Source organism: Antechinus flavipes, chromosome 5 (assembly GCF_016432865.1).
Source record: "Antechinus flavipes isolate AdamAnt ecotype Samford, QLD, Australia chromosome 5, AdamAnt_v2, whole genome shotgun sequence".
In the NCBI taxonomy this organism is placed as follows: Eukaryota; Metazoa; Chordata; class Mammalia; order Dasyuromorphia; family Dasyuridae; genus Antechinus; species Antechinus flavipes.
Window position 1 is genome coordinate 44053040 of NC_067402.1, and position 26106 is coordinate 44079145.

Consider the following 26106-nt stretch of genomic DNA (forward strand, 5'->3'; position numbering starts at 1 on the left):
AAAAGGTTTGATTATGATTTTGGAGCAGATCACTGAACTTTTAGAAACTGTAAAGTACATATGTCCTTGGAAAAAGAATTGGATCTAGAGAAGTAAAAATTAGGAGAGGAACTTTGTCAATTCTACAATAAAAATGGACTTGACTCAATTACCAAAGACAGACAATACATATAATTTAATACAACTGGCTTTAAGAAATTATATAAGTGTTAGAATAAGGAAAAAGAAGAAAGAGCAGGAAGGGAAGGTGCCAACTAAGTAAAAAATCAGATTTAAGAATTCCCAGGAGGAGAAATTAGATCATTCCACATCTCATGACCCTCCCCCCTCAATTAACCCTTCATGGATGGAGGAAGAGGCAGTAATGCAATCAGAACCACCTATTAAGGAACCTGTGACAAGATTAGAAAGGACATTAATTAAGGTAAAAAATGAAGGACAAGATTTATCCGATTTTATAAATGCGTGCCCTGTGACTGAAGAGCTTGATGTTTTGCTACTTAATACTCCTCAGCCAGTATGAGAGAAAAAGAATTAGTGTTACTATTGTTATTCAGTCTTTTCAGGCTTGATTGGTTTCTTCATGATCAAATTTGGGATTTTCTTGGCAATGATACTGGAAAGATCAGAAAGTAAACAGGCCACCACCCCTGCAGACTACTACCTGACATGGAGGTGGACCTTGCAGGTAGTGGTGAGCTCCTTCTGACAGAGGCAGTTTGAGAGTGCTGAGAAAGCATCTGTGGAAACATTAACTGAGATGTTACAAAGCTACCTTTCAGAAATCAGGAGGCGTGCTAAGTCCTATTGTGAGCACACGGCCAGGACACAGCCCACACTCTCAGATATTGTGGTCACGTTTGTTGAGATGGGTTCCAACGTGGAAACTCTCCTTGCATATGCTAAATGGTCCCAGAGGATGGTCGTCACAGCACCACCAGTCACCAGTCAGCCTGTGACTCCCAAAGCCCTGACTGTTGGCCAGAACAAGTCTCACCCACCTCATATTCCTAGCCATTTTCCTGAATTCCCTGATTCCCCCACACGTACATCAAAACACCAACATAACATGAACCTGTGTCAGATTACCAGGTCCTTCAGGAAAAGGCTGCATCACAGAGGAACGGGCACTAACTCATTTTACGGCCAAGACAGGGGAGACACAGAGCCTTTTCAAAGATGATGTCAGCACATTTCCATTGATTGCTGCCTGGCCATTTACCATTTCCCTACCTGACTGCCCTTCTGCCCTCTGAATTGGAGATGCAGCAGATGGAAGAGACTGATTCTTCTGAACAGGATGAGCAGACAGACACAGAGAACCTTCCTCTCCATCAGTACGGATGAAACGGGAGCAGAAAAAAAAGAGAATGCCTCTGTTCTACAGCAGAACACTTCTTTGTCAGGGAGCTGGACTGGGGAGGAGAATGTTATTGATAACCCTTATCTACGACCTGTAAAGAAACCCAAGATCCATAGGAAGAAATGAATTAAGAATGAAGACATTCCATTCTGAATTTGTCTTCTCTGCCTTCTTGAAAGCAGGGAAGAAATGAGTTATTCACCATTAAGCTTAGGCCTAGAAAGAGTCTTCCTGAGCTTAGACATTTTCCTTGTCTCTTTCTTTCTAAATTTCCACTTTCTCATCTTGAGGTATCTTAAAATGAAGCTCTCAACTTTGAGATTGGATGACATTATTTTAGCTATGGGATTAACCCTTCCTTCAATAGAAATAACCTCTAGAATGCATTTGGCCAGAGGTCTCCTATGGCCCTATAAATCACCTAGAACTTCTCTTCTGGTTCCTCTTTTTGGATGAAAGAAAAAAAAAAAACCTCAGTTGCAAAGGGATGCACATGTCCATTCCCATTCCATTTCAAGATCCCCAGGAAGGAGAGGGCTGGGTGGCCAAACTGGAATCCAATTGTTAAGTGTTTGGCTTCAGAGAAACAAGTTTTTAATAATGATGTCCCATGCAGTCTATATTGTGGTATACAAGGAGATGTAATGATTTCATTTTTATTCCAGTTAAAACTCCTAGGAAACTGTATCCCAGACAACACTTATTGATCACCAGCACTTCTGGCCCTGGCCTCAAGGAAAGAACTTCATTCTACGGCCTGTAAAAAACCTGAGAAGCCCAGGCTGAAGAGGAAGCTCAATGGGTTGCTGGTTGAATTGCTTTTCTACTTTGAGCCCTAGAACACTAAATGAGCCTTTTGCTTTTTTTTCCCCTGGACAGAAGGTGAAGCCTTATTTCTTTCCTTTGTAATCTCTGTCTCCTGAACAGGAGGTAACTTCTGAGGAAGCTATGACTAGAATATTCCAAATTCTCTCTTTTCTCTTGGCCAGAAAACAGGTTTTCAAAGAAAATTCTGCGCAAGCTGCTAAATATACTTTTGGCTGGACATTAATACAGGGAATTTTTTTTAATGCCAACTGAAAACTACTGAATAGTCCCACAATATTTTAATTGAAAGAAATAAGGAATCTCCTGTGGTATTTTGCTTGAAATCCTTTTGGAGAGACAGTCTGGTACCATAATGTTATTCTCTCCTTCCCTTTCTCTTCTTTATTATCTATACTTCCTTTTCCTAATAACTGAAACTTCTGGGCCTGATAGTACTGCCCATAAACCTCCTGAGCAGCTATTTTGATGGAGAGATTCTTTCTTAGGAGAAGAGAGCTGTTTGTTTGCAATTGAAGAGAAGTCTGGTAATCAAAGTGTCTTAGGAGAGAAAATTTTACATTCGACACCAGCTTTCCAGGGTTGTCTATAATTAGCTAAAGTTGCAATATCTCTTTCACTGAGAACAATTGAAAATTATTTTCACAGACCTATAGGCTTTCTGAATCTTGAGTTGTTTTCAGCACTTAGAGATGAGTGTTGTGGCGAGTATAGAGAAAGTTCACATTTTGGAAGTGAGCACTGAAGATGATGGGACAAACATTTACAAACTTTGTCGCTAGCTCCTCCAAGAGCACTGAAAGGTAGTCACTGTGTTGTATGTAGTTTTACTACTGTAGTTGCACATCTTTAATGCCCAAAAGCATTTACCAGTACCTACTTAGAGGAGGTACTTGTTAAATGGAGCTTCTTGTTACTTCTGCCAAGAGAGCTGAGCCATTATTGCTGAAAGACCATGTTCTGAGCTTTGCTGAACAAAATGGGTCCATGCCATTTTCATATCACCCCTGACAGAAGGCTTGTTCATGTATCATGTTGATCCTGACTTTTTGCTGTTATATAAAAACTGTATATATACCCAAACACTTATTTGCAAGTTTTTAATTTTAATAATTTGGATGAGGTTTTTTGAAGGAAAATATATGGCCAAAGCCAAATGAAAACTTATTTATGTATGTGCATAATAAAAATCTGTGATGTAGATAGAATGGAATCACAAGGTTATAGCTTTGACTTGTCAGGAATTATGTTGACTGTTTGTGTGCTGTAACTCAAAATTCCCTTTTCCACCACCAAAGAAGATTTAAAAAACATCTGACACTGAAAGAGCATGGCTGACAATGAAACGGTTAAAAAGAACTTTAAAATCTTCAGGAATCATTGGATTCCTTAGCACAAGATGAGACTGTTTCAGTTCTTGAAAACAGCAGGAATCATTGGATTTCTTGAGATGAAAAATGGTTGATGAGACTATTGCAGTACTTCAAAGCTTGCAGGAATTATTGGATTTCTGGCACATGAACTAATAGACAATAGATTTCTTTTGGACTATTTATAGGACTTATGGACACGTATAGATTCTCATATTGATTTATGTTATTTTTGTTTCATCACTCCTAGCCCGTGTTATATTGCTATGTGCTTGTGTAATTTATGTAATTATTTGTAATGCCTCCCATATTGATAGATTTATGAATACCTGTTTCAAGTTGAGCCCCTTCAGAAACCTGCTAATCTGATTTGATTTCTTATTTCCTTTGGTGTTTTCATCTCCCTTCCTGAGATACGTCAGGGAGGATATGACCACCTTTTTATGATGTTTTCACTTCTTTTTTGAGCAGTCAGGGAAGGTGTGATCACCTTTTTTGGAGTTCTCACCTCCTTGAGAAGTCATGGAGTGTGTAACCATCTTATGTTCTAAATCAAAAGAAAGCAGGAAATGTTAGAATCCTTACAAGGTGTTAACTCAAGAATTGATAGAAACAATGCTTATGTTCACCTCTTTGAGAGTTCACACATTAGCTCACAAGTTTGGGAGATTTCAGGATTAGTATGAGATTCACAAGTTTACACCTCCTACAGTTCCACTCTCAGAGGAGGAGTCAAGTTTGGGTTCACACCTTTAAGAGATCATATATTAGAAGCTCTTAGAGCTTCAGTGAAAAGTGAGTTGGGGAGATTGAAAAGTCAGAGACTGCAGTCGGGCAGAACCAAGATTCAGAAAGAGTTGGAGGCTGAAGCTGGCAGACAAGCTGCAAGAGCTCTTGGAACCAAGGAGGGGGAGAGGCCTCTAAGAAAACTAACTGGGCTATTTTGAAGGAGACAGAGGTTTTAAACATTTAACACCTGGCTGCATTTGAGGTGATTATTACTTGAAACTGAAACTAAGGCTGCCTCCAGAAGCTCCCCAAGAAACCTGCACCCAGAGAACGATTATATTTTAGAAAAGAAGAGAATACCACATTTCTCCATAACTGATAGTCCAGAACAGAGAAAAAGTCCAAGACAAGGAAAGTTGAGAAAAACCTATTCTGGACTCAAGATCTGGGATAGGGTAGAATCTCAAGGAGGATACTTTTTTTTTTTTTTTTTTTTTTTTCTGAGGCAGTTGGGGTCAAGTGACTTGCCCAGGGTCCCACAGCTAGGAAGTGTTAAGTGTCTGAGGCCGGATTTGAACTCGGGTCCTCCTGACTTCAAGACTGGTGCTCTATCCCCTGAGGCACCTAGCTGCCCCTTAAGGAGGATACCTTAAAGATAATAGATAATCTGGGTCAGCTTCTAAAGGACTTCCTCTTCCCTCCTTCTGAATGGACAATGCACAACCATGCTCACTATTTCCATTCTCCCTAGTCACAAGTAATCAACTCACTAACAGTCCTTTCCCTCTTCTGATGCAATTTGTGTTGCTCTGCCCATACATGAGGTTCTAGCCAATGGGCCCAAGACTGCCAGAAACAACTAGATGGGGCAACAGGAACTAGTCATATCCCACCAAGAGGTACAACATAAGTGAACTTACTTATTTTCAGGCATTATTCTGTCTTCTATATAGATATTTATAAAAATCATGTCTTTCCCTCCTGAGCACAACCTCCCCTTGTCATATATCCCTCAAGCTCTTCACCTTCCTTCTGTTTGACTTCTACCCATTTTCCTCAGTCATTCTTATTTTTCCCTTGGTGTTAATGCAATTTTTCATTTGCCAGTAAGACTGGCTCTTATTGGGCACTACAAAAAATTAACCCCAAATCCAATGCTTCAAGGATCCAAAATGCTTGCAACTTTAAGGAGAGTAAGGAGATGCTCCAGGGTCTGGAATGCATCTGCTACAGAGCCTCCATCTACCCAAGCCTCTCCTGTTTTGACCAAGTCAGCTACACCTTGTTGATACCTTCTGGTTCCAAAACCTAAGTCTTTCATGATATCATCCAAGTTTGAGGCTCTTAAGCATGGTGTAAAGGGACACTCTTCCTATAGTTTGACCCATTGTTCTAAATCACTTCACTCATGATTATATTTCCTCACACCTTACTGGGATGATAGAGACTGACCTGAACTTTATCTTCTACTCCACACCTTAAAATACTTATGTATGTATATCTTGATTTATCTTTACTTTTACCCCAGCTGTAGCATTTCTTCAAGATTAATTCCTCTACTTGTACCTCACAAAATCCCTCCTTCCCCCACCCCCAGATTCCTTCTACAGTAATTCCCCCATTGGCTCCTTCACTGGAATTTACAGATATGCCCAGGTCACCCCCAATCTTTATTTTTAAAAAGTTTCTGCCTTCTCTCAAGATATCCTTCCCCACCCCACCCCCTACCCTCACCATGGTTAATTTTAGAAATTAGGTTGTTCTCTACTTTATCTCCTCTTTGTTCTTAAAAGTTTTGAGACACTTCCCTATGACCACACCTCCGCATAAAATCTTTTGTACTCTGAACATGTTGAGCCTGTCTGGTTTCGTTCACATCTCATTCTACATTTATGTAGGCCACTGCCCAGAAGACTCTATAGCTCCTTTGAAGTAAAGCTTGTTCATTGCACCGATTAGTTTTTTCCATGGTTTTCATTTACATAAACTTTTCTATCATGTATTTTTCTTCCACTATTTGAATATTAACTCCTTGAGTGACCCACCATGTTTATATTCCCTACAATTTTTAACAACATAATTACAAACAAGATTACATAGTACAATTTCATTCTTAATTTCCCTTCTCCGGTGCATTTTTTTTTGGAGTAGCCCCTTTTTCTACAGATGAATTGTTATTTTGTTTAATATATAACTCCTTGATAGTTTGATAAGATGCTAGATCAATGGGGCAAGACCTGAATTTACAACCATTACGATCCCCCACCATTAAATAATGAATCTCAACCCAATCATTTGTCTCCATATCTATAGGGGATTTTTTAAAGGTGTACTTTCCCAAGTCCCATATGCATTTTGGCTTTTTTAAATACCCCCACTGAATTTTTTCCAATGCACCTCTGGGAGTCATTCCTATTCCCAATCAAGCATTTGAGATTTGGCTTGACCTTTGTCAGCCCTTACCCTCTTCTGCAGGGAATCTGGTCAATGGCCATACATCTTACTTTTTGATATTTTATTCTCATTTGGCTTGTGATGTTGTGCTTTTCCAACCCTACCATTTCTCATGTATGCAGTGTCAAATTAGGGATTTTCGTCTCTTGGTAGCAGTTTCTTTTCTAAGATGATATTTGGACTGGATCCCTTCCATTTCTTTCCAGCAATGTTTCTCCTCTCTTCCCCTCTCTAGCCTCTCAATAATTTATCCTTTGATACTTTGTATTTTACATTCTTCCTCTATGAACTAAATAGCTCCCATGGATTAAATCACTTTTACCCTTTACCAAATCTATGATCACCACTCACTACTTTTGAATAACAATACAGCACTACTAATAGTCTTGTTGGATCTTTCCACCTTGTCCTCTGGTTTACTCATGCATGTGTTGAACTCCATCTCAGTTAAATCCACCCCTAATCTTCCTCCAAAATTTTCTACTTCTGAAAAAAGTCTCTCCCAATAAGACAAGCTAAGTTTTAGCTTGCATCATAAGTCCCATGTTGTCAATTGTTAGAAGATTTGACAAGTCTAAGCTTTGCTATTCTTATGGCCATGATCTAAAGATGAAATTTAGTTTAGATCCTCATTCTCTTTTAAACATAGCTTCCTCCCAAAGAAATACTAAAGAAAGGAAAGGGACCTGTATGTGCCAAAATGTTTGTAGCAGCCCTGTTTGTAGTGGCTAGAAACTGGAAAACGAATGGATGCCCATCAATTGGGGAATGGCTGGGTAAATTGTGGTATATGAATGTTATGGAATATTATTGTTCTGTAAGAAATGACCAGCAGGATGAATACAGAGATGACTGGCGAGACTTACATGAACTGATGCTAAGTGAAATGAGCAGAACCAGGAGATCATTATACACTTCGACAACGATATTGTATGAGGATATATTTTGATGGAAGTGGATTTCTTTGACAAAGAGACCTAACTGAATTTCAATTGATAAATGATGGACAGAAGCAGCTACACCCAAAGAAAGAACACTGGGAAACGAATGTGAACTATCTGCATTTTTGTTTTTCTTCCCGGGTTATTTTTACCTTCTGAATCCAATTCTCCCTGTGCAACAAGAGAACTGTTCGGTTCTGCAAACATATATTGTATCTAGGATATACTGCAACATATCTAACATATATAAAACTGCTTGCCATCTAGGGGAGGGGGTGGAGGGAGGGAGGGGAAAAAATCAGAACAGAAACGAGTGCAAGGGATAATGTTGTAAAAAAATTACTTTATATTGACAGAATCCATGCCAGGGTAACTATTAAATACAATTTTTAAAAAAATAAATAAATAAACATAGCTTCCTCTTCTCTCTCTCTCAAATGCATTTTCCAGATCTATTGCCAAAATAATCTTTGAGCATGGATGCTTACCTGAAAGCTTTTGGTCTTCCAACAGAAGACTTTTTGATCCAACAATACCATTATTATCTCTATATATGGAGGTGTGATGGAGCTAACAAATCAGCTCATAAGAGCCAATTGTTAAATTTTTAGTGTGAGCTTTTCTCCTCATAAGTCAAAATACTAGAGATCAGAGCTTGATTTATTGTCTTATGGTCTAGGTTTAAGAAAGTCATGGAGGGAAAACTTAATATTTATAAAACTTAAGTGATGTCGTTTTTTTCCCTTTCCATAGAACTGGTTATTAAGTGCTTACTATAGCATGTCTGACTATACTAAAGAGATTAGAATGGGGAAAAAAAATGAGGTGCCCATTAGAAAATGATTGAACGAGTTATGATGGTGTGTGAATCTATTTATATGCTACCATATTCTGTTAAACAAAAAGGAGAAATTTCAGGGAAACCTGGGAAGAATCCCATCAAGAAATGCCAAGGGGAGCAAAAACACTAAGAAAAGCAACTTTGAAATACTTAAGAACTCTGATCAACACAATGACAAATCATAATTCCAGAAAACAGATGAAGCCTTTATCTGCCTCTTGATAGAAAAAGGATAGAACTAGAAGGACACACAAAAAAAAAAAAAAAACCCTCAAGTCAGTTTTTTTTTTTTAAGTTAGTTGTAACCATTATGGGAAACCAATTTAGCTTGAGAAAATTCAATACGGGGATGTTGTTTTCCCTTGTTCAATAGGAAGTAGTTTCCCTGTTTCAATAGTTTCTCCCTTTCAAAGTAAGTGGAGTAGAATGAGAGACTAGTTATTGAGGTTACCAAAGGAAAGAATTAAGGTCATTAAAAAAAAAAAGTCATATGCACACAGTATTGCTTTACAAATTGATCAACTGATCATAGAAGAATGGTGACTTCATATACAAAGCTTTGAATTAGTTTGTTTTCCATCTTATACTCGCTATGTAGAAATGCTCAATTAGTAATTAAGTCTAGATTAAAAAAAAAAAAAACAGAACCTGTAGTTATTTAACTGAATACTTTATTTTCCCCTCCCAAACAAATATTCCCCCTTTACACATACTTTGACAAAAGCTATACTCTTTTCCTGCTCCCTCTTCTCCCTCCCCGCAAATTGACATCCATTTCTTTCTTCCATGTATTTGCATAAATGAGCCATCTTCCCTCAAACTGCATTTTTTTTATCTTCCTTCAAGACTGAGTTTCGTGTTCATTCTTTGTACCACTTTCCCAGCATACCCCACACAGCATAACCTAAGGTGATACTATCAAGCAAGTAGCTCAATAGCTATTTTCACGACAAGTAGGACCCGAGAAGCCAAAACAGGGTTGTAAACAAGCTCTCCAAGAACCAATTTCGGATGGCAAAAGATGGCAGCAGCAACATTTCTTCCTCTGGGGCATCTACTCCCTGAATAGTTTCTAAGAAGGGCAAGTGGTGGTCTAGTTCAGAGAGCAGCATTCTGACCAAGTCCCCTTGTTTTACAGAGATTATAATCTGTACTGCATCATTAATAGTATACACCATTGGTAATGCCTTATTTGAACATAGACATCTGGTTCCATCTAGAGTATATCCTTCCCTCTATCTTTAGGGCTTTCCCAGTATTGTTTTGTGCTCATGATGCGGGGTAGGGTGGGGGGGACTAATTCCTTCTGGTTTCACAAAATCACTACATACCATCCATCTTTAAAAACATCCAAACTTGGGAATATGAAGTAGCTGGAATATCGTTAAAGCTTCTGCAAACATTGCCTAAGTTTAGTACCACAACATGCCTAAACTCTCGACTTGGGCCTTATTCTGATCTGGGGAAATATCGAATACACTCTTTCCCAATCCCTCTCGAGATTGCATTGTTACTTAGTGGATTGCTGGTTCAGCCTGAAAGATTCCCGTAGGACCATCAAGAATCAAAAGCACATGCTAAGTGATCAAGTCTGCAATAAGGTTGTATCAAAAAAACTCCAAAATTGAAGGACAGATTACAAAGCCAAAATTAAGCAGGTCTTAAACCTCAGCAATTCAAGGGTGAATAATAGGGGACAAAATGGGAAAGAACAGTTTACTTGCTGACAAAAATAATAAAAATAAAATAAAAATCAAAAACAGTGTTACAAAAGTCAGTCATTAAAAGTATAGATTCAAGACAGCTGTGGGGGAGGTGCTATGTTCTAGATATTTACCTATCTAGGGAAATCAAGACAGTTTTTCAGAACTATGGCATTTTTCCCCCCACACAGGAAGGTAAGGTTAACCTAGAACAACTCTTAATTTGAATCTATTAGCCATGTGAGTGTTTACTTCTCAGGTAAATAAAAGCTAAACTACATTCTCTGCCAAGCACTTAAAGGATCCGATTCAACACATTTCCTTTGTACATGAAAACTTCAAGCACTCTTAGTTAAGATTGCTTTGCATTTACTTCTTTGTGGAAGATAGTTCTCCCTCACCCAGTAAACAAGGACAGTTTTTTTGTGTATCAAGCCTAGCTCAGAAGGCCACATATACTTAAGGCTTTAGCTTTATTAACCCAAATTGCCAAGTTTTATGCTTCTACTACATGGTTGGGGTGGGATCATGAATTATGGTCACTAATAATCCAAAAAAAATGAACAAGTATGGATAAAGAAAGGGAAAGAAGGGAGTATCTGGCAACTTGGAGCCTAATCTGGGATCCAGTTTTTGCCTACAAGAAATGGGCAACATCCAAGCAAAACAGGAAAGTTGCCATTCCCAGGATGAGTCCAAAGCTCCTGGACAAAAAGGAACTTACGTAGTAGAGAGAGTCCTGAAGCCTTCCCAAAAGGGACATTTGTTCAGATTTGGGAGCAATAGTGAGAATATCTGATCTAAATTATGTAGGCTTAGTTAGCAAGTTACTGGATCACTTCATAGGATCCAGTGGCCCAATTCTACACAAAAGCAGAGTTTAGGCAAGCATGAAATCAGAAGCAAGAGTGGCTGCTTTAGACCAATCACTGCTAACAGGTTACAATCCAGACTGTTCAATACAATAGTTCATAGAAATAAGTCAAAATCCCAGGCAACTTCAAGCAGCTTGAATTCCCTGCTTTTTAATGCCTTCAACAAAGACAAGTCTCTAATTGTCAGACAATCTGGGGCCGGGGGAATAAGAAAGAGAGGTAAGAAAGCAGGAGATAAGCCTTCTAGCTTTTGCCTAGTGCAAATACTTTTAATACGAAGTTTAGTGTTTGGGGGCCCTGAGATCTGGGGAGCTAGGGTAGGATATTAAGTTAAGGTTCAATAACTATATAGTGATGGGTGTAGACATCTTAATTTGCTCTAAATAACCTCACCATTGTTTATATATTGACTTATAAAATAGACTTTGCCAAACTAGGGGTAGGCAGACTAATACCATTCCTGGATTTTTACTTTTTCTCCTTCCTTTGTCTATACATGCTCTAAGAACTTTGCTATCGACAGCAAAGTTGCCAAGGTTTGCAAGACCACTTTATATTGGATTTCTTCCACCATGACAGGGCTACTGAAAAATCTAAGAATTATCAGTAGAGGACAAGGCCTTCTGCTATAGAATCCAATATTAGTTGGAGTTTAGAAAAAAGTGAGTGAGCCCAAGTAAACTCAAATCGGAAACTAATGTTCTTATCACAAAATTCTCTTAAGTGTCCAAGGAGACATCCAAATCCAGTGTTTCATACCAATTTCTGATCGAAGTTGGCTACTGCAAAGTCGTATTCACATACAAGTAAAGATGGATAATCTATACAACTCATCCATTCAGATGGACATCTATACAGTCGTAGATCACAAGTTGGATCCCAAATTTCCACAAAACAGGGAGTCCTATTTTTTTTAAATAACAAATTCTATCATTCTATTTGGCATTAAGTGTATGGCAAGAAGGACATGGAATACAATGACTTCTGAAGAACTGATTCCCAGAAGACAACAGAAAGACTCATGGTGGATATGAGCCATCATGGCTAACTAGAGAAAATGATGCTATTGGGGCATCATACAAAAGCACAAGAAGATAGGCTGGTCAAAGGGTAAGAGCAAGCAATGAAGATTGAGAGGTAGAGAGTTTCATAGGACTATTATGATGTCGTTTAAATCGAAGGTCTCTAAACCTGACGCCATCCATTTGCCCCCTTGATAAAGGATGGGCAGATATGAAGGATTTGCGATCTGCATTGTTGGAAGGAATTTGATTTGAGAAGATTATTGGTTTGAATATTTGAAGTTACATCACTTGGAAAACTCTTTAGGAGTCATGGCAGCCATTTAGGCTAAAGATGGCTTTAAAAAAAAAAAAAAAAAAGACTATTCCAATCATTTAAAAGCTGCATTGAACAAACGAAATATCCTTTTGGGAGGTTGGATTTTCCATTTCCTGGGACCCCAACACTAGAAACAATTGATAGTGACCTTATGTCACCAAGGCTACCCCCAAAACCGGATCAATATCAGCAGCATACTGGAGTCCTTTGAAAGGTTCAACGCAAGAATATGTTTGCTGGTAAACAATTTATAGCTCTTAGGGGGTACAAAGATGATTTTTATGTCTTCTTTGTCAGTAGAAACTTCTTCTAAACTTATTGGCTCCTAAAACCAACTGAATATCTCCAGTGCCTTTGCTCTTACAAGAACCCTTAATTTTCCTAAATCACCATAAACTAAGTTATCATAAACCTCCCCTCAGTAATATTCCCCCAAGCTTGGAGGCCCTGGTGTAGAAGATTGAAGACATAGTACCATTTTATGGCACCTGCTTAAAAGCCCCTGCAATAAGCATCTGATAGACATAGAAGCTGAATTGAACCTGAAACCCAAGTGGGCAAAGGTTGGTCCTCCCAAGGCAAGTTCCCCAGATCTCACCCACATCCAGATCAAGCTAAACTACACCAAGCTACATATTGGTGGCAGGGGCACAAAGAAACGACCATCCATCTAGAGCCTCCCTACAAGAAGCTTAGGATTTTCTCCTGCTTTTGATCAGGGCTCAATGCTTGTGGCCCAGAAGATAATCCAAAATCGGCTTGGGACAAGCAGATTAACTGCCACAGCCAACTTGGATGAGAAACTGGCATGGCAGAGTAATGTGGGTTCAATGTTTGAGATGCGAAAAGAGGAGACTTCTACTTAGGATGGGGATGGGGGAGGGTCAGCAGTAAGTTCTATACCTGTTCATGGAAAGGCAAAGACCAGATAAAGCAAGAGAAGAGAGCCAGCTGAAGTATCACCCTTCCGTTAGCTGGAAGCTACCAGGTGGGCTGCACAGTAGCTGACTCAGCTGTGTGGCGTGGCCAGTTAGGGACTGACCTGTCATGTTGTCAGTGTTCCGTAGAGAGAGCTAGATTTACTAGTACCACACTGTAGACGAGAGCCATTCTAAACAGGTTCCTTAGTCAGTCAGTCTAGACTTCTCCATGTACATTAGTGAGAGGGCAAGCTGCCATGAGGCCCATTTGATGGGATTAAAGAGAATTCTTGAAAATGTTAGAATACCTTTTACACATACACACAAAAAAGGCTATAAACTAGCAGAGCCATCAGCTTCAATAAGGGTAAGTATTCATTACTTGGATTATATCCTACTATATCAAGTCAAATAATGTAAAACAAAATCAGAGTTATACAAGTAACTAATAGCAGTGGATAGTAATAGCTAGCATTTATGTAGCTCTTTAAGGTTTGCAGAACTCTATAGGTTCTCACTGGATGCTAACACAGCCTCATTAGCAGCTACCGTGAGCTAGGTGGGTACCACCTTAATACCTATTTTTCATACAGATGAACCAAGGATGAGAGGGGTTAGGTGATTAGTCCAGGGTCACACAAATCGTAAGTGTCTAAGGCAGGATTTGAACTCGGGGCTTCCGGATTTTAAGTCGGGAATATAAGTCTAGTGCTAATTAACAGGGTGAAGAAAATGGGGAGAAGACTAAGCCACCGAAACATCCCAGAATGAGAAACTATTGTTCTAAAGAAGAAACCAGAGGGATATCGAAGCCCTTAATGCTTCTCTTGGTGAGGGGTAAAAGCTTATGCTAAAGTTGCAGCAGCAACACAAAGGGTTACTGGAAAAGGGGTAAACCTCTAGCCTAGGTTTGCAACCTTCAACAAAGTTCTAATATCTGGAACCCGTGGGGCTTTTCTTCCCCTGAGAATTCCAAACAAGAATACTTTGACCCGTGAGAAGCTGTTTAGTTTGAGGATAAAAGACCAAGAAACACTTTCCACAAACCAATTTTCTTATCACAAGAAAGATGTGCAAAGCATGGGGGGGAGGGGGGAAGGAGGTGAGAAGAGGGGAAAAAAATATCCAGAGAGGCAACTTTCATGAGCACCCAAGCTGAAAAGCCAACTTTCGCCTGATGGCCAAGACCAGGACAACTGTCATGTTCCCTCAAATCCTCTTGTACAAGTCAAGTCTGGCAACATGCATCCAACATATCTGCACGTTGGGCTGCATCCCCCGAACTCCAAGTCAGCACACTAACGTCATCAGCTGAGTGCCTCACTCTGGGTTCTCACTCTCCCTTTGAACTAACCTGGCTTCTAGGTCAGACTAACCTAGTCAAAAACTAGAGGTTAGTTTTAGTTTGTCAGATCCGGAAGGCTTCCATTATGAGAAGGTGCCTTTCCTTCAATTACTTGAAGGCTGACAACATACTCCAAGCATAATCCCCGCATCGTACTCTGGGGACGCCCCTCACGTCTGTTCAAAGTTCTAAAACCCAAATGTTGGATAGAACACACCAACATCTCATTTAACCCAAACCTAGAACATTTCCGTTTTTCCACTGGTCAAGGTCTCGAGGAGCCTCTTTCCTGGGACATAGTCAGAAATAGCGACCAGGAAGGAAATGTTGTCTATACTATTGAAGCTCAGTAATCTGGTCTAATCATGCCACATTCCCACTCAATGAGTTTCAGTGTTCCCTTGAGGCTCTATCATCAAATAGAAACATCCTCTGTTTGGCATTTAAATCCCTTCCCAGTCTTACTCTAGCTTCTTTTTCTGAAGCCGATGGGACCTTGTCGATGTGGCTCGGCACTCCCCCGTTCTAAAGCCATCCCACCCCCTGCCTCTCCTCCGTGGCTTTGGAGCTATCCCTTCACCTCTTCCCCAAACTCCCTTCAAAATTCAGTTCCAGCTCCAGTTTCCTTTAGAGGCTTTTTCTAATTCACCTAACTGGTGATCACCCCAAGTTACTTTGCACAGACTGACTGGATTATGACTCAAGGACATTTTTCTCTCAGAGTGTCAACTCGGAAGCCGTTCATCTTTATCCCTCTCCTAGTTGGCACTTCTTCAATGTTTCTTCAAAAGGCATGGTTAAGAACAGACAGACTCCGCTCAAGTGGATTTGCTGCTTAACTTTCACCTTTTATCCGCCAAAATATCAGAATGGCAACTAATTAGCTGCTTTGAGAAGGCAACTAATAAAAAGATTCATGGGTTGTTTCTTCCAGGTTAATTTTCTCAAACTAAAAGATACTTCTTTTCCTCTCACCTCCCTGCATTTTGTTGGTCAGGTTCAGTGTCCTTTACCTCCCAAGACCTCCCAAAATGGCTAAGTGCAACTAATGGGATTCTACATGAATAGTAAGTCCCTCTACCATGAGAGCTTTCCTTTGGCAGTTTAATGGGAAGGATTGAAGAAAATATTGGCCAAGAAAGGGGAAGGGATACAGACCTCAAATGAATAATATAGATGCAACAGTCTTCTCAATACCTGGACAAGATGACAAATCATGGCTCAAGATTAGTCTCATATAGGGAGCCACTGAGAGGCAGCATGGTGTAGGGGATAGAAAGCTGGCCTTGGAGCCAGGGAGACTTAGATTCAAGTGCCGCCTCTGACATACTGGCTAAGCAAGTCACTCAGCCTAGCAGTGCTCTAGGCAAATCTCTAAGACTATAGGTTGTAGAGAACACATCGCCCTGACTTGGGAGAAGAAGGTTCCTGACTTAGGAGAAAAAGGTTCCTCATTTAGGAGTTCCCTATATTAATGAACTCACAGGGAATAGCTGCCAAGGACATATGAGTCCTAAAGTTTTCCAAAGAAAATGGACTTTTAGCTACCTAGCAATACCATCTAATGCGCTCTTTGGCAGGAGTAAGCTCCAGAATGAGTGAAAACAGAGCTTGGTTTAGTGAGCTGGGATGAGTGCCCAGTGGTTTTCTTGAAAGGCGCTAAGGCACCACACTTCCATTCCAGGTCTGTTCTGGGTTGGAATAGTTATGGTCAAGTACTATATCTCCCCACTACCATTACATTTCCCCATTCCCAGGGATCCTATACTGGTGCAATGTGGTGATCCACAGACATCAACACAGGTCATTAGCATGATATTATGCCCAACTGACTCCAAAGAGTCACAGGGGCCTTTGGAAGATTGCCTTAGAAGGCAGAGCCTTAAGGCCAATTCAGAAATACTCAAATATCCTCAAACTTTGAGGATTCTACATGCCCATCACGACCCTCACCTTTTTTTTTTTTAAAGGAGAGTTATCTTCACTAAGTCTCTTCCTTTTTATTTTAGATAATGCTGCTTGAGTTCAATCAATGAGGCTAAGAGAAGCCCTTTCCTTGGGGTTAGGGGATACTAGGGGATGCTAGAAGTGATCAACTTCAGATGCAAGGGCCAGAACTGAATTTTAAAAAAAAAAGTTACCTGTTGCTTCCTAATAGGACACTAGGAAGAGCATCCTAAGCACGAGTGTAAACTTGTAAATTTCAAGGGAAGCTGGAAAAACCAACTGTGTTTTGGGCCACATGAAAGCTTTGAAAGGGGATCACATTTGCTTATGATGAGCGTTTTAGAGGGATCAGTTTAAGTCGAGGATAGGAATAATAAAGTGGGACTGGATAGGAATTTGTCAGAGCAAATACTCTGTAGGAGTTTCAGGTCCGAGTCCCCAGAGACCAGAAACAGATTTAAATTATTAACTAGAATGCAAATTATTAATGCTAAATTAGAATACCAATTATCTGAGACACCCAGACCAAACAGAAGTCAGAGAGTACATGGCTTTAACTGAAAGGAAAAGCAGGGGGGAACCTATAGGGGATACCCTGTACTACATACAGGGCTGGCGAGTTCTTGAAGCTTCAACACTGCCCGATTGTATTGGACTGATGGACAATACCAGTCAATACTCAGATCCGAGTTACAACACCCAGGTCTACACAGGAGTTATGGAATAAAATGGTATTTAATGGAAGGGATCCTCAAAAAAATGAGCATCCACTGGCAGCCTCACGTTCTAGGGACATGGCCACAGTAATGTCCAGCCAGCTACGGGTTATCGTGGGTCCCAGCACCAGGCAGGGCCCTGTCAGCAAGAGAGGCCTGGAGCAGTCGGGAGTATTAACCCAAGCACCGAGTGCCTCGCAGGCTTCAGGAGTAAGATTCTCTACCCCAAGAAGAAGGCTAGGTCCTCGTGGCATCTCCTGGGAGACGACACAGAGCATCTCCAGGGGAAGCAGGACTTCATGATATAAGGTCCAATGACTTTTCAAAGCAGAGATCATTGGGAGGCCAGAGAAGCCAATGCCTGAAGACAGGAACAAAAGCAAAACTGAGGCACAAGTATGTGGTCATCATACAGCTTGTGACTGGGTTGGTTCATTCCAACAGCTGTCGTCCCCAAGGATGAAAACTTCAACTACATCGTTGGGTCTTCACGCGCCGAGGAAAGCTGGTGGGTAGCCACCTAAATCGACTTTGTACACCAGATATTCAAGTTGAGGCCTTATGCTACCTGTACCCAAAAGCTTGTTTTACCTTAATTTTTTTCCATTGTGAAGCACAAACACCTCAACTGTACAGACAAGAAAGGTTTGGCAGAGGTTGAAGGGTTTGGCTAAAAAAAATAAAATAAAAAATAAAAAATCAGCCCTTCTATAAAGAGACCCCCAGGAACCAGGAAGAAGAGTGCCAGAGGAAAAGAAGATTAAATGAAGACAAACATCCCTAAAGCTAAAGGGTTTTCTGAATATGAAGTCACACTCCAAATCAGCAGGATAATCAATAGCTTGTTCCCTTGGTTCCCTTGGTTGAGTTCACATTTACAAAGTCTGGTAAGTTCTCATTTGACCCTCATGAGGCTATACAGAGTAACATCAAAGTGTCAGATGAAATGATCAGAGAGGTTGAATGATTTACCCAAGATTATAGAAATAAGTGGTAGAACTGGTATCTTAACCCTGGTTTGACTCCACACCTAGTGTTCTTTCCACTGGGCTGCATCTCTCAGGATATGAGGATGTTACCAAAAAATCCACCCCGAGATTTTTAAGCGGTACTTCCCATAATCTATAGAGGGTTTTTTTTCCCCCTCTGCAATTTAATTCCTTTCTTAAAACCTCCTTTGGCAATGCATTTTTTTTTTTAAACTTGAAAGCACTGGGTTTCCTTCCAAAAGCTATCAGTCAGACCCTCCAACTGGAATTCCAATTCTTCCTTGGAAGATCCCATCATCTGAATACTTCTGTTTTGAATTAGGCAATGTCCAGAAGTTAGGGAAAGCTGCCCTATAGCCCAGTGCTCATTGGAAGCAGTGGTGTAGTTGGCTTAAAAGATTGAGGAAAAAACTACAACTAAATTGCTTCCTAGAAGATTCCTGCTCCCTGACAAGTGAGGCTCGTGGCCACTTTCAGTTGTCAAGCTGGGAATCCTGATGTTGACCAGTTACATTTGCACAGTTTACAAGGGGAGGGATTGCTCTACCAAAGGTAGACAGGCCGATTATCTTTGTGACCCTTGATAACTAGTGCGCAAGTAATAATGAGCACTAAGTGCTGACCCAATGCCTTTCCCAAATCCCACTGTGATGCTTTCACTGTGGTATGAGAGGACCCCGACATCGATTATGATTAAGTTATAGAGCTCCGCAGCCAGTCATGCCCCTCGAACTTCCTTCCTGCCAGCTCCTCAGCACTGCAGAGAATGTAGAGGAAGCCTGGATTTATCCAAGTGTTTCACTGATCACACTGTTCCAGCTACTCATGGCTAATGGGGTAGGTGAGCACATCCAAACTCATCTTTATTTGCTTATTGATACCCTATCACAGTTCATTTCATCCTTCTGTAATCCTTCTTCTAGGGATCATCCCAATCTTTGCCCTAAAATTCACTTCAAGTCATTCACCATACTTTTATATTGGACCAATTTAAATCCAAGCTCATAGGGAACCATTACCTTATTTTATTCTTAATGCACTTTAAACTTTGATGTAGAGAAGGAATGGATGCATCTTGGGCTCTACCAAGTACCAGTAGAGCTACTCTTAGAGTATCTTCTCAGGTGTTTGTGTATCATCGATTCAAGATGAAGACTCGACCTTATTTTCTCCTTTACATCTTTTATCCTTGATGGAACATGCTTAACAGATTACAAGCTTGAATACTGACTCATCAGGTTGTTGTACATTGTCGTAAGGGGCTTCCCTTCCTCACACCCAGAACTTGGACCATCTTCTTTGCTCAGAATTACTCCAGTCCCCAAGTCGTTTCAATAACTCATTAATGGGTATAAACACGTGTGGAACTTGGGAGCTAGTTCTATGAATTCCTATTGATTAATGACTAAGGGAGATATGTAACGCATCAGTTTGTCTCCTATGCTGTTCTCCCATCCCAGTTACTCAGTATTGCTTCCCCTAAATGTCTCCCCCATATAAAGCATACTTTACAAATATTCTATTTAGAATAGCCCTGTTCTTCTTAAGAGCTACTAGAGCCTTGCCCAGCCTCCTTGGTCATCCCACTGACTCAGCTTTGTACATACACAGCAAGAGATCAATAAGATACTGGCTTTCTTCAAAGGGAGCTACAATACCTTAAAAGCCTTAAGTTTAGGGTTCCCTCCTTCTCTAAGGTATGTGGCCAGGAAAAGTAGTCAAACTCATGTTGAGCTGATCTGAAGAGAGCAAAGTACTTTCTAGGAGACCCAGAGGGTCAGATCATCCTTTTGAGTTAGCTTAGGAAATTTGTTTTTCTACTCTGAAAGAGTGAATATTATTCCATCTATTCCTCAGTTTCTAAAGAGGGATCCAAGCTGTCAAAGATCAATTCGTTTTCTACAATCCATAGTTGAGATAAGTTTTTACTTGCTTTATAGTAAACCAACAAACTGAAAATGAATGGATGTATTTCCTTTGATACTCATGTGAAACCAAATCTCCCTATTTGACTTAAAAAAGCCCCCTTTCCCACCCTGCCCTGCCCTACCCCTCCCTCATCATCCCACCCCACCACGGGGAGGGGGAAACTCATGGAACATGAAAAGTTCCTATTTCAAAACAATACTCTAGCATTCACCATTCAATTTCCCAATTTAAGTGCCTGAGTGAACTTGTTCTATGTGACTTCCAATTTAGTCTGAAGCTGACAGTTTCTCCTTAACAAACCTATGGGCTTCTATATCCCTAGAGAACTGTCAAGACCCCAACTTTCCAATCTCCTAAAGTTTCTCTCTTCGGTAGTCTTGCATGGCACTTGTTTTCGTCATAGTCCTATTAAGGGCACTGATCTTAACTCCTCTTGTTCTGAAGAGGAAAACGGACTTAAGCAAAGCAGATCCAACCAGTACTTTCCATTCTGCCATTAGATAGGTTTCATCAAGCTTAACAACAAATCTCCATCCAAAAAAGCAATCAATACATGTTTCTTACAAGCTACACAAATATTTCACACTCAGATGAGACCTCTTAAGCACGGAGGAAACCCTGGTTTTTACAGGTTATGTTTTCCGAAGGCCAGACTTTGACAGGTCCTACACAAAAGCTGGAACAAGACAGACTTCACATGTGGGCCCAGCAACACTTGCCATCCAAGCACCAATATAAACTAAGATTGGAGAGCATCTCCAGGTTAACTACTTAGTGAAGGGAAGGCAACCCAAAGTAAGCCACAAAAATGGTGGCCACCCAAACGTGTATCCTTAATTTAGATCTGAAAGGGGGCCTTATGGAATCCATTTCCCTCTTTTTACAAATGAGGAAGCGGAGGTTAATTGACTTTGCCCGCACTGTCACATAGCTAGCAAGTGTCTAAGGCAAGATTTGAACTTAAATTTTCCCAGTTAGGGCTGTTATCCAGAGCCCTAACTGCCATGCTACCCAGATGCTTGTTGAAGGGAGTAACTCCCCACACACCGACTGGTGCTCTTTTACACCGCCCAAGCCTTAGAATCAGAACTGGAAGGGAAAGTGGGAGGTTGGCTAATTGGCTTAAATGACTTGCTCAAGCTCACACAGGTAGTAAGTGGCAGAAGTGAAATTTGAACCCAGGTCCTCCAATACCAAATCTTGAACAGTCCCCAGTTAGAGAGATCAAAGTGAGTGGAAGTCCAAGCAACATTTGGTCTCTTCTTAGAGAGGCAAATATAAGATTATAGGTCCAACTTTAGTCAGGTATCCCCAGGGTTTGTAGACTAGGTCAGAAGCCTGCCCCTTTGGGCATTATGTTATATTATGTAATCTGATGCCTTCCTTCATCCTTCCTCCTTCCTCCACTGCTCCAGAGAGAACAAGTCTTGGGAAAGTGAACCCCACTGCCTCCTCGTGGGACTAGAGTAGGGGAGCAGCCTTTGTTCAAGAAGGTTGTAGCCCCTTCATTCAGAAGGGATTTGCTTGATGTGGGAGAAGTGGGAAGAGGAAGGACAGGATTACGCAGAGAACCTAGAATGCCCTAAATGCCCTCCCCCTAAAATTCAGGGCTTGCATTGCCAAAAGCCTCGCTGCCTCTGGGCCTTGCTGGCCGATAGACGAGACTACCGAGAACGTTCTATGGAAGCTACCTAGAGTGAAGATCAGAGTTTGGAGATAGAAGCGAGATCTTTGTCTCTTTTCTGGAGAGCAGAAATCATTTGTTCCTAGAAACTCAGCAGGATGCAGGATGAGACTATCACCCAATTCTACCTTCTTTGCAGAAATGCTTGAGGGCAGACCTTCAGAAACCACCATTCTTAAAGTTATGTTCAGTTAAAAGTGATTTAGGGCAAATTTGTATAATTGCACAGAGCTAAAAGTTCAAGAATTATGTGTTTGCTAGTCCTCAAACATCTCAACAAAAGCTTGTTATTCAATGGGATTCAACCCATGAAATGACTTTTCTTATTGCCTGAAAGATGATACTGACCAAGAGAAGCTTACAGATCATATAACTTTGCACATAAACAGTAGATAATAAAACAGGGTGAGTTTTAAATGTGTACCAGCCATATGTTTGGGTGTAGGTGTGTGTTTGTGTGCGTGTGTGTGTATGTATTCCAACTCCCTTCACTGAAGGGCTTGTTCATAGACACTAGTTAGAAAACAATTTCTGGACTAGAAAAAGTTAGGCTAAGAGATCTTAAAGCCTTCTACACACTATGAAAGTGACCCTTTCAGATGTCAGAAGGACCGACACAAAAGCCAAGCTTTTGAAGCAGGGAATACATATATTTATATTTATTTTTTTTAAACACTCCCAAGGCCTAGTAATGTCAGACAACTGTGCCTACCCAATCCCCCTCAGTCTAAATATGAAGGGAAGCAGTCCTAGGTCATTAGAAGGGCCCCACTAGCTCTCAGGGAACAACACAGAAATTCAAGCCTGTGGAGGAAAAGTTGGAGCTTTCTTTAGTGTGAAACAAGCTGTCCGGGTGCAGGGAAGAAGAAGATGTTAGAATTCCAAGTCATCATCGTTCAAAGACTCTTATGGAGAACAAACATCTTGGAGGAGAAAGGAGCAAGAGATGTTCTTGGCACAGGGGTTAGAGTCCAGAGGCAAAGCAAGCCGAGCATCCCATCTAGTGCACCACGAAGTGACTGAGGCAATGCAGGCCCGAGGGCATTGCTCACTGGCACATTTTCTGCGAGCTCCTCAAAATTCCATTCGGTCCAAAGAGCATTTAGTAGGTGCCTACTATGCGCACAAGATGTCATGAACACTTGGGAAGACAACTAAAGCCAAATGCCCTTCAGCACTTATAATCTAGGAGGTAGAGGGGCTACCAACATGGGCACAGACAACCAACTGAAGCAAAGTTAATTTTGGTTTGTTTGAGGGAGAAAAGACAGGCAAAGCCTAGTGTAAGAGGTGGCACCTGAGTTGAGCCTTGAAGGGACCTAAAAAAAAAAAAAAAAATTCCACAAATAAGAGCATTCCAGGTATGGGAGACAGTCTATGCAAAGGCAGGAAATAGAATACTGCATGGCAGGAACAGAATGCATGCTGGATATTAATATCATCAGCCTAGAAAACGTGCCTGTAGTCGACTGCAGCAAGCCTTTTAACTACCTTTTAGCCGATAGCAGAGCCACTCAAGCTCCTGAGCGGGAGAAGCATGGTCAGACCCCAGACTTTAGGGATACTGGGGAAAGCTATGCAGGAGGGATAAGGAGAGATTGAAGAGGGTGGCCTGCCAGGTGCTAAAATTTACATTGTACATTTTGATGTACAAAAATATGGACAAAGGAAAAACAAGACTGAGCAAATCAAGTTTTGAGAGAAAACTCATCCAAGTTAAAAGTTCAGCACCAACTCAAGACATCTGAATTAGAGGTCAAAAGAGGTTTTTAGGAGACTCCACCTCAATTAAATTTCTGATCCTCAAAAAAGTCAGATACAGGATTTTTGGAGACTTTCTCCCAAATGCCATTTATGGGATGTTTTGCCAATTACTTTAAGTCCCAGAAGGCTATAGAACCTTCCCAGTTAAGAAGCCCTAACAACGAGAAATGGTCATTTAACTACCAGGAAAATGAAACAGGCAGAAGACGTGTGGTATAGATTCCCTACTGTTTAACAAAGCTGGGTCACAGGGGTCCAGCATATTTCAAGCAAGAGTTTTACACATAGCGAGTTTGGGCCCAAAGTTGAAGAGGAAGAAAAGCAATTTTAGTGATCCCAGTGGGTTCACTGCCTCTCGAATCCATCTCTATCACTCCTAGCAGCAATACCACCTGACCAGAATCCATAGACTACCACTGTTTTGGTAAATGTAGGTTTATGCATCAACTAGGGCAAAGGCATATGGCAAATAACATGCTGCAATCCATTTTAGTTATTAGAACATACACGGCCTGAACAAGTAGAAAGGTCAAAAATTAATAATAGCTAGCATTTATATAGTGCTTTATGGTTTGCAGAGCACTTCACAAGTATTCTCATTCTATCCTTCCAATAATCCTGGGAGGCAAGTACTATAATTATCCCCACTTTACAGATGGGGAAATAGAAGCCATGGGGCTAGTAAGTGTCTAAGGTCAGGTTTGACTTCAACTCTTCCCGACTCCAAGCCCTGTGCTCCCCATTATACTGCCTATAACCCCCAAATATTAACACTAAGGCACTGGTTGGGCCTCCAGGGGAAAGTAAGAATCACAGAATAGGGCAGAGTAAAGATAAGGGTGGATCCTTCAGATGCCTTGCCCTTTCAAGGCATAAAAATCCACTATCGGAATACAGAATCCTAGATTCTGCATAATTAAATATTATCGTTTTCGGTGAATAAGTGCTAGCATTTATGTAGCACTTTGAGGTTTGCAAAGTGCTTTACAAGTATTTCATTCAATCCTTACAAAATCCTGAGAGATAGATATTATTGCCCCCTTTTTACAAATGGGGAAGCTCAAGCAAACAGGGGGCTAAGCGATTTGATCCAGGTGACACTAAGTGCTCCAAGTCATTGCACTCTATTCTTCCCCACTCCTGATCCAGTGCTCAGTCAGTCATCCCATTACCCAAAGTCAAGCTTATATAATGACAAAGGCGAGAGGAAATTGGCCTACAAGTTGTGTTCAGATATCAGGAACGTAGTGGGTCAAATCCCCAAGGAAAGGACAAACTTCAAAGCAGGAGGATATCGCACTAAGTTGCAAGGTTCCTTTATTTAAAACGGTAGCAATATACAGATGAACACAGATTTCAATTGACTGCCCAAGTAGTGCTGAGACTTCAGGGATAGCTAATACCTTATAAGAAGCAGGCTGCGTCGGACCCATACTTCCAAAGGCTTTTGTGAAGTGCTTATGATATATTCTAGCTAATGGAAACAGGACAGCACAGACTTTGGAGAAGCACGTCTTGTATTGGTCAAATCTGACTACAGCCACTTAAAAACCACTTCCCTTTCCTTCCCTCTCCCCCCCACAGCCCAAAAAAGGGAACCTCCCTCTATAGCATTTCTTTCTATAAGAACCTAACACTTGCCCATTCCCCCAGAGAAAAGGGAAGACCATGTATTCAATCCCACTTCTGTGATCCCAAGGCTCTGTTGTGTCTACCTATGAAGGAGAGGTAGAAAATTGAACCTAGCTTGGACTTACGATAGTCAATAAAAGGAAATTGTCTCAAGTACTTGCTATATGCCAGCTACTGTGCTAGGTAGAGGGGATAGAGATATAAGAGCAAGGATCTTTTAATGGGGTTGGGGAGAGTAGATTGTGTGTGTACATATATGTTTTTATATATACACACATACACCTATACTATGCATAAATATATGGAATGGTAGTCAGAAAAGAGAATTTAGATTGGAGCCATTAGGAATGGAACAAGTCATAAGCTAGTAGGACTATAGCTGTAGAGTACGTGCCCAGAGGCCCCCGTAAGGCCCATTTTCCTGATAGATGACTGGATATTACTGAATGAATGGGGGGAGAATACAAGTCAAGCCTTAATTCAGGAGATACCACAGTGGACGGATTTTTTTCCTCTACAACTATGGAAGACAACTGTTGGTATATGGGGGAAAATAAGGATTGCTCCTACTCTGCTAAGAGATCAATAAAGAGACAGATTAAAGGAGAGAAGGGAAAAATAGGAAGAAGAGGTAACTTTTGCCCTGTCCCTAACTCCTTTCATTATCCCACTACTGACTGGTTCTTCAACAAGGGCACATGGTCAGGAAAACAAACTCTGCCACCCATGAGCAAGATG

At 40.8% G+C, this 26106-nt stretch overlaps 1 pseudogene; it reads left to right on the top strand.

Moving 5' to 3' along the window:
* The first annotated feature begins 610 nt into the window (after positions 1-610).
* Positions 611-1517, top strand: LOC127538534 (transcription initiation factor TFIID subunit 8-like; annotated as a pseudogene).
* Positions 1518-26106: the final 24589 nt, after the last annotated feature.